At 37.3% G+C, this 12,984-nt stretch overlaps 1 protein-coding gene and 1 pseudogene across 3 annotated transcripts in view; one reads left to right on the plus strand and one right to left on the minus strand.

Moving 5' to 3' along the window:
• TFDP2 (transcription factor Dp-2) overlaps positions 1-12,984 on the plus strand; it is a 184,240-nt gene that overhangs the window by 44,247 nt on the left and 127,009 nt on the right. The gene's annotated exons all lie outside the window — the stretch shown is intronic.
• LOC150005006 (protein Hikeshi pseudogene) lies at positions 848-4,690 on the minus strand (annotated as a pseudogene).

Raw genomic sequence — 12,984 nt, forward strand, 5'->3', positions numbered from 1 at the left:
TCTTCCTTCATTTCCTGAAATTTCCCATATGCTTTTTTTCCTAACCCTGTGCTGGCTGCTCCCTCTGGCTGTGATGTACCTCTCTCTCTTTGTCAGTGGTTTACTTATCTGTTGAGCTCAGCTCAGACTTTACTTCCTCAGAGAAGTCTTTAAAATCACCTGAGTCTCAGTCTATTATGTTTCATACTTCTTTTGCATCTTTTTTTGTCTCTGTAATAGGATATATAGTAATTGTCATTAAGTAGTTACTTTTGAAATTCATTGTTTAATGCCTGCCTTCTTTTTTTGTTTGTGATAATGCTTTATTTTTAAGTAAAAAAAAAACGAATCATAGCCAAAATAAAATGTTTTGCCTCTGAATAGTATTTTAAGCTTAAGGGGAAAAAGTAATTGACGAGGAACATATTTTCATTTTTTAAAAATATTAATTAATTTATTTTTTAACAGGTTGCTTTATTTTATTTTATTTTAATTTAATTTAATTTAATTTTATTTATCTGTTTTTAGAGAGAGGAAAGGAGAAAAGAGGGAGAGAAACATCAATGTGCGGTTGCCTCTCACGTGCCCCCAACTGGGAACCTGGCATGCAGCCTAGTCATGTGCCCTGACTGGGAATCGAACCAGTGACACTTGGTTCACAGGCCGACGCTCAGTCCACTGAGCCACAGCAGCCAGGGCATATTTTCATTTTTTCATGTTTTTAATTTTTAATTAAGATTTTAATTAAGCTTCACAGTCACTAAGGCTTTTAAAACTTAGATTTCATGTTCGTTTTGACTTCGTTTTTAAATGGAGTCATGTATCTTCAAAACATGACAAATTTCAGAATCTATTAAAATTATTTTATTTAAATTAGAATGAACATTTCATATGGACTTGGTGTCACCTGGGCCCGAGAAATAGCAAATGATGATGCAAAACTGTAGAAGCTGCCCAACATCTTTTGTGTGAACTGAGTGAATGAGTCAACTGAGGATACAGCAGCATTACCTACCAGAGTCTCTGAGCTAGGCTCAGTAATTCCACTGAAACTCCAATCTGAGCAACAGATGGAGTTCGGACAATATTCATGGCTCCAAAAGGGGGTTGGCTTCCTTCTCCAGATGTAACACCTGAAATTTTGAAGACAGCACTTGCTTTCCTATTGGTGACAAATTCGAGGAGTTGCCGTATTGGCATTCCATTTCCATTAGGATAGGACAAGTAGACAGATTCTCCTCTTCCTGCAGAAAATGGGATTGTTCCCTGGATAAAAACCACATCATGGTTGATAATTCATGATCAGGAAAGTCAAAAACAAGTTTATCTTCTATTGCTTGCTGTACCGCTGTTTGCACGAGCCTCCCTACCACCAAGCAGCCAAAGATGGCAGTGGAGGCCTAATACCTGCCTTCTTAGGGAAACAGGGATTGTCATTTTTTTCTCACTGTACCTTTAATGCTCAGCTTAGTGTCTGACATGCAGTAGGCAGTAAGTATTGAGTAAGGGAACAAATGATAGTGCTCAGACAACATGATTTATTATGTCACTGCTCTTATGTAGAAGACTGTTCAAAGTTGTCATTAGCGCTGGCCAATGTAGTTCAGTGGGTTGGGTGTTGTCCTGCACACGGAAAGCATGCTCGTTCAATTCCTGGTCAGGGTACTTGCCTAGGTTGTGAGTTCGGTCCCCAGTTGGGGTGAGTACAAGAAGCAACTGATCTGATATTTCTCTCTCCCATCAGTGTTTCTCTCCCTCTCTTCCTCTCTCCCTCCCCCTCTCTCTAGAATCAATAAAAAAAAATTTTTAAGTCGTCATTAATTGCTTGTAGTATTTACCAGTTTTTATCATTGTAGAGAGTTTGAGAAATTATTTTTCAATTAAAAAAAATGAGCAATGAACATAAAAACAATTCTTTTTTTAAAAGTGTAAAATGTTATTGGTTCCATGGAAGAGCAGCTTTTATTACATAAAAGTGTTTTTAGAGAGTATTCGAGATCTTAAAAAAAAGAAGTGCTTTAAAAATTTTACCCTTGCCTACTATTTATTTTACCTTAAAAATAGCAAAATTAAATTAACCCTTTTAAAACTTTTTTCCATAAAACTTAAAAAAATTAATGAACACATATATAATGCTGGTTCTTAAACACTTTGTTCATGATTGGAAAGTGACACTTAAAATTTTGCTATATAACTTAGTGATATTTCAGGTGTGTGACTGTGTTAAATGTTTATGTTTCTTTTCATTTTCTGCTGCCAAGTCATATCATATGTATGATAATATGATAATACATTATTAAAGGATTAAAACAAATATAACATTGAATATATAACTAACTTAATAAAGTTTTCTTTAAAAACAAACCAAAAACGAATTTTATTTGAATCTAACCACAGTGCCAGACACTGGATATATAATGGTGAACAAATATTGGGTTGGCCAAAAAGTTCATTTGGTTTTTAACATAAGCTCTAGTAGCGCTTAGTTGTCTTTAATTTCATTGGAAACAGTTTTGTTAGATTGTATTGTGACAGCTGTCATATCAGTGTGCATTTTTTTAAAAACTTAGCAAAATTGGTGAATTTTTGGGTAGCCATTTTAATATTGAAGATGGAAGAAAATACGCAACATTTTCAGCATATTATGCTTTTTTATTTCAAGAAAGGTAAAAATGCAACTGAAACGTAGAAAAAGATTTGTGCAATGTATAGAGAAGGTGCTATGCCTGATGAAACGTGTCAAAAGTGGTTTGCAAAATTTCGTGCTGCAGATTTCTCCCTGTATAATGCTCCATGGTTGGGTAGACCAATTGAAGTTGATAGTGATCAAATCGAGACACTAATTGAGAACAGTCTGTATCATACTACACAGGAAATAGCCAACATACTCAAAATATTCAAATCAATAAAGTTATTGATGAAAGTGAAAAATGTGTCTTTATTTTATGGAAAAACTGAATGGACTTTTTGATCAACCCAGTAGATAGGGTTCCTGCCCTCATGGACCTTACACTTTAGTTGGTAGAGATAGACCACATTCTGATAATTATACAGATAAATAAGTAATGACAACTCAATGTGTATGTACTATAAAAGGAGAAAGTAGGAGAGCATTAAGTAGAGACCTCTGAAGAAGTAATTTGAGATCTGAAGGAGCACTCCCACTTGTGAAAGTTCCAGGCAGAGGGAAAATCATGTGCAAAGGCCCTGAGGCAGGAGGAGCATATTTTTGAGGAACTGACAGAAGCCAGTGGAACTAGATCAGAGAAGGATATGGGAAAGTGGTTCAACACACAGCTGGTAAGGTAGTCAGACACCACATCAAACATGAAGGATTGAGTTATCAAAATGTAATACTGTCACCAGTTTAGAAACAGGAATTTTAAGTGTTCATCAGTAAGGGACTAGCTCAATAAATTATGGTATAATGACAAAAAGGGCTCCCGTGTCCTGTGAAGCTGTGAAAAAAAGTGAGAAAGTTTACTACCTACTCAGAAAATAAAGAAAATTTCAATTTAATACTGAAATTAATTTAAAAATGAACAAAAAGGGTTAAAACCTTATCCAATGATATATGAGTTGTCCTATATGAAATTCTGAAGGCTTCTTTTGGTATAATGTTATTCTTTTATATGGGTTTATTGTAATAATTATATATTTTGTTATATTTTGAGGATATATGTATGATATCTCATGTCAGATATATTTTATAATTTAGCACAGTAGATAAGAACATGTCTGCTAGTTCCTAGGTTGCTATTCTGTTATTGCCATTTGCACAGTTGGTTAACTAGGCAGATTACTTCATCTGTAAAGCTCAGTTTGTCACCTGTAAAGTGTGAATAGTATATCTACCTGATAGAGTTCTAGTACAAATTATGTGAGATCATACATGTGAAACACGTAGGAGAGTGCCTAAATATGTGTATTTCCCAAACTTTGAAACATGTATTTAAAATTAGTAATGTCTTCCATTTAAATAGACTGCCTTTGGACTTCCAGTCAAGATGGCAACATAGGAAAACACAGCTTGCCTCCTTGTACAACCACATCAAAATTACAACTAAAATATAGAACAACTATTACTCAGAACCATCAGAAATTGAGTTGAATGGAAGTCTGACAGCTATGGAATTAAAGAAACCACATACATCCAGACTGATAGAAGGGGCAGAGACACAGGATGGGCTGCTCCCACATCAATGTGTCATGGATAAAAATTTGGGAGGGATATCTTGGGAGTGAAGAGTCCCAGCCCCATACCAGGCCCTCCAGCCCAGGATTCCAGTGCCAGGAAATAAGTCCCCATAATTTCTGGCTATAAAAACCAGGAGAGATTGAGTCAGTGGAGAAACTTCTGAAGTCCCAAGCAGTTCCCCTTAAAAAACCCACACACAAACTTACTCAGACTTACTTCCTCTGAGCTCCAGCACCAGGGTGGTGGCTTGAGAGACACCAATGGCATACAGGGAGGAACTGAAGTGTCTGCCATCAAGGCAGGAGCTGGGGGACAGCTTTCTCACAGACAGAAAGATGGTCAGAGGCCATTGTCCCTTTTCTGAGCCCTCTCTCCACAGAACCACAGAGCCAGCAGGCAGGTGCCATATCTGAGACTCCATCAATCTGGCTAACAATGTTTGCCCTGCCCTGAAAATCCCCTGAGACTTCATCCCACCCAACTTACTGGCCTCAGGAGGTCCCCAGCCCCCATACTTCTTGCTAAGTGGCCACAGGCCCCATACTAGCAGCAGCCAGCCTAGATTCACAGCTTGGCTTTCCCTGAGAATCTCCAAGCCTAGCACAAGTAGTAGCCATCTCAGAGTGCTTCATAGTTCAGGCAGGGTGACCCTGGGAAGAACACAGGTGGGTGCTGGCCTTGGCCTGCACCATCTGGGAAACCCCAGAACCAGAGCACCCAGTGGACAGCTACATATTGCAACAGAACACCACCACCCTGCCCCTGCACAGCTGATTCTTCACTGAGGAGGCAGGTTGGTAGTCAGTGGTGGGTGAATCCCTCCAATTGACCTGCCAACAGCAATCAACGCTCAACTACAAGAGGAGAGTGTACTCAGCTCACACAGAGGACACACCTTGAGTACCAAGCTTGAGTGATAGGGGAAGCTGTGCCACTGGACCCTACAGAGCACCTACTACATTAGGCTATGCTACCAAGACAGGGAGTCATAGTAGCTTTACCTACTACTACATAGAAACAACACAAGGAGACTGCCAAAGAAACATGGCCCAAATGAAAGAATAGATCAAAACTCCAGAAAAAAAAACTAAACAAAATGGAGATAAGTAATCTATCAGATGCAGAGTTGGAAACACTGGTTATAAGGATGCCCAAGGAACTTAGGACCTCAACAACATAAAAAAGATCCAGTCAGAAGTGAAAGATACACTAATTGAAATAACAATATACAGGGAAACAACAGTAGAGCAGATGAAGCCAAGAATCAAATCAATGACATGGAACATAAGGAAGCAAAAAACAACCAATCAGAACACAAGAAGAAAAAAGAATAGTGTAAGAAAATGTAAGCAGCCTCTGGGACAATTTCAAACATCCCAACATTCTCATCATAGGGCTGCCAGAAGGAGAAGAGAAAGAGCAAGAAATTGGAAATCTATTTGAGAAAATAATGAAAGAAAATTTCCCTAATTTGGTGAAGGAAGTAGACATGCAAGTGCAGGAAGCACAGAGAATCACAAACAAGATGGATGTAGAGAGGCCACACCAAGACACATCATAATTAAAGTTCCAAAGGTTAAAAATAAAGAGAGACTCTTAAAGTAGCAAGAGAAGAGCAGTTTCCTACAGGGGAGTTCCCACAGATGTCAGCTAATTTCTCAAAAGAAAATTTGCAGGCTAAAAGGAATTGGCATGAAATATTCAAAGCCATGAAAATCAGGGACCTATAGCCAGGATTGCTCTACCCAGGAAAGCTATCACTTAGAATTGAAGAGCATATAAAGAGCTTCCCAGACAAGAAAAATATAAAGGAGTTCATCATCACCAAGCCATTATTATATGAAATGTTAAAGGGACTTATTTAAGAAAGAGAAGACCAAAACTGTGAACAATAAAATGGCAATAAACATGTCTATCAACAAATGAATCTAAAAGCCAACTAAGCAAACAAGCAGGACAGAGACAGAAACATGGATATAGAGGGCATTTTGATGGTTGCCAGATTGAAGGGGCACGTGGGGGAATGGGTGAAGAGGTGAGGGGATTAAGAAGTACAAATAGGGACTTCCGGCCAAGATGGAGGCCTACACAGACACACTGCGTCTCCCTCCACAACTAAGAAAGAATACAGCTACCTCAAAACTAGAGACAACCAGAAGTTTCAGAAAACTGAGCTGCATGGAAGTCCAACAAACAAAGATATAAAGAAGAAATACTCATCCAGACAGGTAGGAGGGGCGGAGCCAGGGCAGAGAGGAAACAGTGTGGTGGCGGCAGCAGCAGCAGGCCGACGGAAAGTGCAGTCACACATTTTTAAAAATGGGGAGGGACACCTGGGGCCCACTCCGAGCACCAGACCAGACCAAACAGCTCACGGTTCCAGCGCCAGGAAAAATAAAGCCTCATTGCTTCTGACTGTGCAAGCCAGTGGGGCTTGGTGCGGAGGAAGAAACTGCTGATCTCTCAGTAGAGTCCATTTGTTTAAAGGGCTCCCACGGTCCTAGAACGTCTGCAGACCCACCCACTCTGGGAACGACGGCCAGGGCAACAGCTAGAGAGGCGCCAGTCCCATATGGAAGTGGGAGAAGTGCCTGGAAAAGGGGCGAGTGTTGAGCCAGTGGCAGTGTTCCCTCTCAGACCCCTCCCCCACATACAGCGCCACAACGTGGTAAAACCGGTTGCCCATACTGACAAATACCTAAGGTGCCACCCCTTGCAACATAACAGGTGTGACAGCTCTTCCTAGGATACAGAAGCAAACAAACAAGGGCCTGTCAAGGTAAGGAGACAGAGAAGTATGGCCCAAAAAAGGGAACGGGTCAAGGTTCCAGTGGGAGAACTAAGCGACAATGAGATAGCCAGCCTAACAGATGTAGAGTTCAAAACACTGGTGGTAAAGAGGCTCACAGGCTTGACAGATGTACTTAAATATGGCAAACACATAAGGGAAGAAATCAAGGCTCTGCTAAATGAAACGAAGGAAAACCCACATGAAACCAATGGTGAAGGGAAGGAAACCAGGATTCAAATCAATCATTTGGAACATAAGGAAGAAAAAAACAGTCAACCGGTACAAAATGAGGAAACAAGATTTGAAAAAAATGAGGAGAGGCTTAGGAACCTCTGGCACAACTTTAAACGTGCCAACATCCAATCCATAGGGGTGCCAGAAGGAGAAGAGGAAGAGCAAGAAATTGAAATTTATGTGAAAAAATAATGAAGGAAAGTTTCCCAGATTTGGCAAAAGAAAATAGACATGCGATCCCAGGAAGCGCAGAGTCCCAAACAAGCTAGACCCAAAGAGGAACACACCAAAACACGTTATCATTAAAATGCCAAAGGTGAAAGATAAAGAGAGAATCTTAAAAGCAGCAAGAGAAAAGCAGGTAGTTACCTACAAAGGGATGCCTATAAGACCATCAGCTGATTTCTCAAAAGAAACTTTGCAGCCAAGAAGGGACTGGCAAGAAGTATTCTAAGTGTTGAAAAACAAGGACCTACAACTTAGATTACTCTATCCAGCAAAGCTATCATTTAAAATCCAAGGGCAGATAAAGTGCTTCCCAGACAAGGTAAAGCTAAAGGAGTTCATCATCACCAAGCCATTATTATATGAGATGTTAAAGGAACTTCTTTAAGAAAAAGAAGATCAAAGCTATGAACATTAAAATGACAACAAACTCACAACTATCAACAACTGAATCTAAGAAATAAAAACAAAATCCAACTAAGCAAACCAGATAAGGAACAGAATCATAGGTATGGAGATCATTTAGAGGGTTACCAGCAGAGGGGGAAGTGGGATAAATGGGGAAATGGTGCAGGGATTAAGAAGCATAATTGGTTGGTACATAACAGACAGGGGGAAGTTAACAATAATATAGGAAAGGGAGAAGCCAAAGAACTTATATGCACGACCCATGGACATGAACTAAGTGGGGTGGGATTGCTGGAGGGAAGGGGGTTACTGGGCGGAGAGGAGCAAAGGGGAAAAAAATTGGGACTACTGTAACAACATAAGCAATAAAATATACTTAAAAAAAAAAAGTACAAATAGGCAGTTACAGAATAGCCATGGGGATGTAAAGCACAGTATAGGAAATGGTGTAGCCAAAGAACTTACATACATAACCTAGGAGCATGAACAGTTGTGTGGGGATTGCCTGTAGGAGGTGCTGGATGGAGGGAGTCAAAGAGGGAAAAACTGGGACAACTGTAATAGCACAATCATAAAATATAATTTAAAAATGAAATAAAAATTACACAGCCTTTGCCGAAAATTAATTTTTATTAGCATTTTTCTTCAGCAGTGTTAGAAAGTCTACCCACCTTGATTCAAGTGGTTAGTTCTAAAAATTTTTTTATAATTGTATTTGCTGTTTCCTTCCTTGTATTTTGATTACAGTTGTACCATTTTTAAAAGGCTTGTGGCCAGAGCTCCTAACTTGTGTATAGAAAGGAAAAGGGCTTGCATTTTGAGGCCATCTGTGGGAGTTACATTGTCTGAAACTGACAAGAGATCATGGCAGATGGTGAGGTCACAAAGATTGACTCTTTGAGCTTGACATAATGTGTTCATGAAGGTGGAAGAAGAAATCTGATTTACTTTTTTTAACCAACAGAAAATTCGGTGACAGGAAGAAGTGTGCAATTGTTGAGCCTGTGTAAAACATAATGTATCAGAGCACATGGTCCGTTTATCTTTGGGATTCACCAGTACTGTCAGAGATGGCAATTTCTTGAAACATTTGGTGCCATGTTTATTTACTTTCTAGACACTTAATTTAAGTCATATATTTCAAATAATTTGTAGCTCAAGGATAGTGTAAAAGAAAGACAAAAGTTTTACAGATATTCAGAAATATGTATATATATTTCAGAACTATATATTTTTAAAGGGTCATAAACTCTTACTCAAAGCCAGTACAGCATACTTCTTTATTGTTAATTGAATGAAACACATCTCTGTCACAATCCCATTTCCTTTTGTAATATTTATCTCACTGTTAATTTAAATTACATTTGAAAGTTTATGCTGTTTCTCTTATTTACTAGGATATCTCCAGTGCCTGCATTAGTGCCTTATGCATAGTGGGCGTTCAGTGTTTGCTGGATGAATAAATAAATTAATGAATGAACTTACTACCTAATCTTGTCATTTTTAGAAGAGTTTTTCTCAACCACAATTAAAAACTTTTTCTGTTTTAAATTGGATTTGTGTTGTGGTATTTTTCACTTGCACTATGTGTGAATTATGTATTAATTTGTCATGAGAAACAGCAAACTGCTTTTTTCACTAACATTGGTTGACTGCTAACCTTATGCTAGGCAGTATCTTAGTGATTTTTCATGCCTTGACTCATTTAATTTAATTTAATTGCAGATGAAGAAATTGAAGCAAAGAGACATTAAGGTAAATTTGCTTAAGAAACTCATACACTTCCGCTCTTTCAAACATTTGTCATTTAGGTAACATTTAGAGGTTCCAATATGTGCTCGCTCTGGAAAGAAGATACAAAGGAAATACTAAACATTTATTTTTGGCAAGCTCATTAATGTGGCTGAGCAGTATTTTTATTGGTGGCCCGTCGCTATAGTGTGTTGAAGTAGTAACACTCCATTAATATCTTTTATTTACGAGAGTAGCACAGTGTCACTCAATAACACAATCCTTAGGAAATATAATACAAGATTGAATACTAAATATAGTAATGAAGCAGATGCATGGAGACAAGCTGCTGTTGCCATTACAACAATACTCTGTACATGAAGAAATAGGGAGAAGGCAAAGAAGACTAGCCAGCCCTGACTAGTGGATTCGGTGCTGGCTGGCAAATCGAAAGGTTGCTGGTTCCAATCCCAGTCAGGGCACATGCTTGGGTTGTGGGCCAGGTCCCAAGATGGGGGCATGTATCTCTCACACATTTATGTTTCTCTCCCTCTCTTTCTCCCTCCCTTCCCCTCTCTCTAAAAGTAAATAAATAAAATCTTTTTAAAAAAGAGTATAATAAAAGAATAGAAGACAGGGTAAACTCATTGAAGAAAAAGAAAAGATGATATTGGTTAGGCAACAGTATCCGCCTTAGGTAGGTGTAGCAAGTTTCTAAAATATAACAGATACTTTGGATGAAAAAGGCCTTATTGTCTTCGTTATAAATACATTTAAGTCATTCATAAAGTAATATTAAAAATATTTAAATCGATTTTTTGTGTGTGTGTGGTTAGGAGTGTTCAGTGTTTATGTATAAACTGGAGGGCATTTGGCACATTGACTTGGTAGATTTTATTATTTTCACTTCAATTGTATCTAATTTACTCCTAACATAACCCTGGAAAACACAGTATATCTTTTTTTCAAGAGAGAACACTGAAGTTCTTGGAGGTTAAGTTGCTTGGTCAGGGTCACACAGCTAATAAGTTTCAAGCTGAGACTGAGCCTAAGTTAAAAAAAAAAAAAAAATCCATGCACTTTCCACTCTGCTAACAGTGCTGCTTTATTTATCAGATGGGGTGGTTTAAGCAAGACACTTAGAGTCAGTGTTATTTTGATTTTTTTCCATTTCATTAGTTCTTGTTTTTATTCCTTCTTTTGAGTTCCCACTGATCTTTTTAAGCTTTTAAGTTGGTTCTTAATGAATGAAAAGAAATATAAATTTACTTCTAAGTTACTATTTCACCTATACTTTACAGGTTTTCTTATTTTTATTGTCCTTCAGTTCTAAATATTTCAAATTTCCTTCTTTAATTCGTGGGTTGTTTGAATAATAATATATTTTTATTTTCTAAATATCTGACTTCTAACTTTTTAGAAAAATGGCTGATTCTTAAGATTGTGGTTAGAGACCATAAACTGGATAATATTGCCTCTTTGAAATTTGTTACTAAATCATTTGGAATTTTGTATGTGGACAAAATTTATAAATATGATCTCAGGTACAGAGTTCTATGTAGATATATTAAGCTTGTTAAAATAGTAATTTTCAAAATGAAGTACTTATATTTTAGCCTTAAATTCCTAGTTTTAATATGTCAAATAATTTGGTGAATGAGATCTCAGGAACTTGTGCTTTATTATTTGTTTCATACTTATAATACTGAAGAGGAAATATTAAATAATTGGTGAAAGTAAAAGCAATTCCACTGTAGAAACTTGATTTTCATATAAAGTCATGATAGACATTGTAAACAAATCTGCAGCTACAGTCAGAAAGCAAAAATCAACTTTATCCTCAAATGTCTTATTAATGTTTTAATTTTGAAATAATTTTAAAATAAGAGAAAAGCTGTAAAAATAGGGCAATGAATTCCTGAATACCCTTTTCAGATTTACCAATTGTCAGCATTTCACCACATATGCTTTATCATTCCCATTATATATGTGTAAATTATACATATTTTTTTCATCATTTGAAAGTAAGTTGCTGCTATCATACACTCCTTCACTCCTAAATATTTTGGTGTATTTTTCTAAGGACAGGACACTCACTTGAAAAAGTTGGTAACTACTGTCACTGAACTCAAGGGGTTCACTGCTTGGGGTGTTCTATTCAAGAATGAGACATGGTTGTTGCAAGGTTGTTTATTTACTTGGAGCAAGAAGAGTTGGGATTCACATCCAAAGCTCTGTTTCCTCAAAGAGAGGCTTAGCCATTACTTATACACCTTGATTTCCTCTTTGCTGTTGGCTACTTTATCCAGTTGAGTTCCTGTCAAGTTCATCTTGTTTACAGCTGCTTCTGCAGAATACTGTGCTACATTTTAACATTTAACAAGAATAACTTTTAATAAGAATCCCCCACACCTTGAGGTCCTTGTCCTGTCTGTGATCAAAAGCTGGAAATGTAACATTACAACAAAACTGTTATACAGTCTGTGGACCATATTGCAAATTCTCCAATTGCCCCGATAATGTTCTTTATAGCAGTTATTTTTCTGTTCTAGAGGCCAGTCTAGGATCATGGGTTGAATTTACTTTTCATGTAACTTTACTCTTCTAAAATTTGGAGTGTTTTTCAGGCTTCTTTTGTCTAATGACACCAACATTTTAGAAGAACTCAGTCCGTTATTTTAAAGAATGTTTCTCAATTTAAGTTTCTCTGATATTTTCTTATAATTAGATTAAGATTATGCATTTTGGGCAGAAAACCTCAGAAATGATATTACATCCATCTCAGTGCACTTGAGGGAGGAGATGCAGATGTTGACTTGTCTCATTGCTGGTGATCATTTGGTAGCTCTCATCACTTTGATTGAAAGTTGAAATGGTGTTTGTCAGGTTTCTTTACTGTGAAATTTGAATTAGTATGTATTTTGTGAGGAGATATTTCAAGAGTATGTGAATATAATTTTTCTCATCAATTCTCATCCACTAGTTTTAGTATCTATCAATGATTCTTGCTTAATTCTTTGTAGAAAACCACAAATTGGGGGTTCTCTACATCATTCCTTTATACACTGAGGGGCAAAATTAGGTTTACAGTTGTTTGTATGGAAAATACAATAATAAATAATACAAGAATAAACTGTATTTTGTGTACTCAAAACTGTAAACCTACTTTTGCCCCACCCTGTTTATGCTCATTGGCATATCATTTTTTGAGCCCTCCCTTCCTTATTTTAGGTACAATAACATGTTCTAGGTTTATTTTGCACATTTACTGCCCCAGCCCTGGAACTGGCTGTTTCTCCAAGAAGCCCTGATGTCTCTTTCAATGGGTTATCTAAAGCAGCATAATATAATATTTCTTTCTTCTTTTCTTCTCTCTCTTTTTCTTTCTTTCTTTCTTTCTTTCTTTCTTTCTTTCTTT

This window comes from Furipterus horrens, unplaced genomic scaffold (genome assembly GCF_987537825.1).
Source record: "Furipterus horrens unplaced genomic scaffold, mFurHor1.1.pri manual_scaffold_7, whole genome shotgun sequence".
Classification (NCBI taxonomy): domain Eukaryota; kingdom Metazoa; phylum Chordata; class Mammalia; order Chiroptera; family Furipteridae; genus Furipterus; species Furipterus horrens.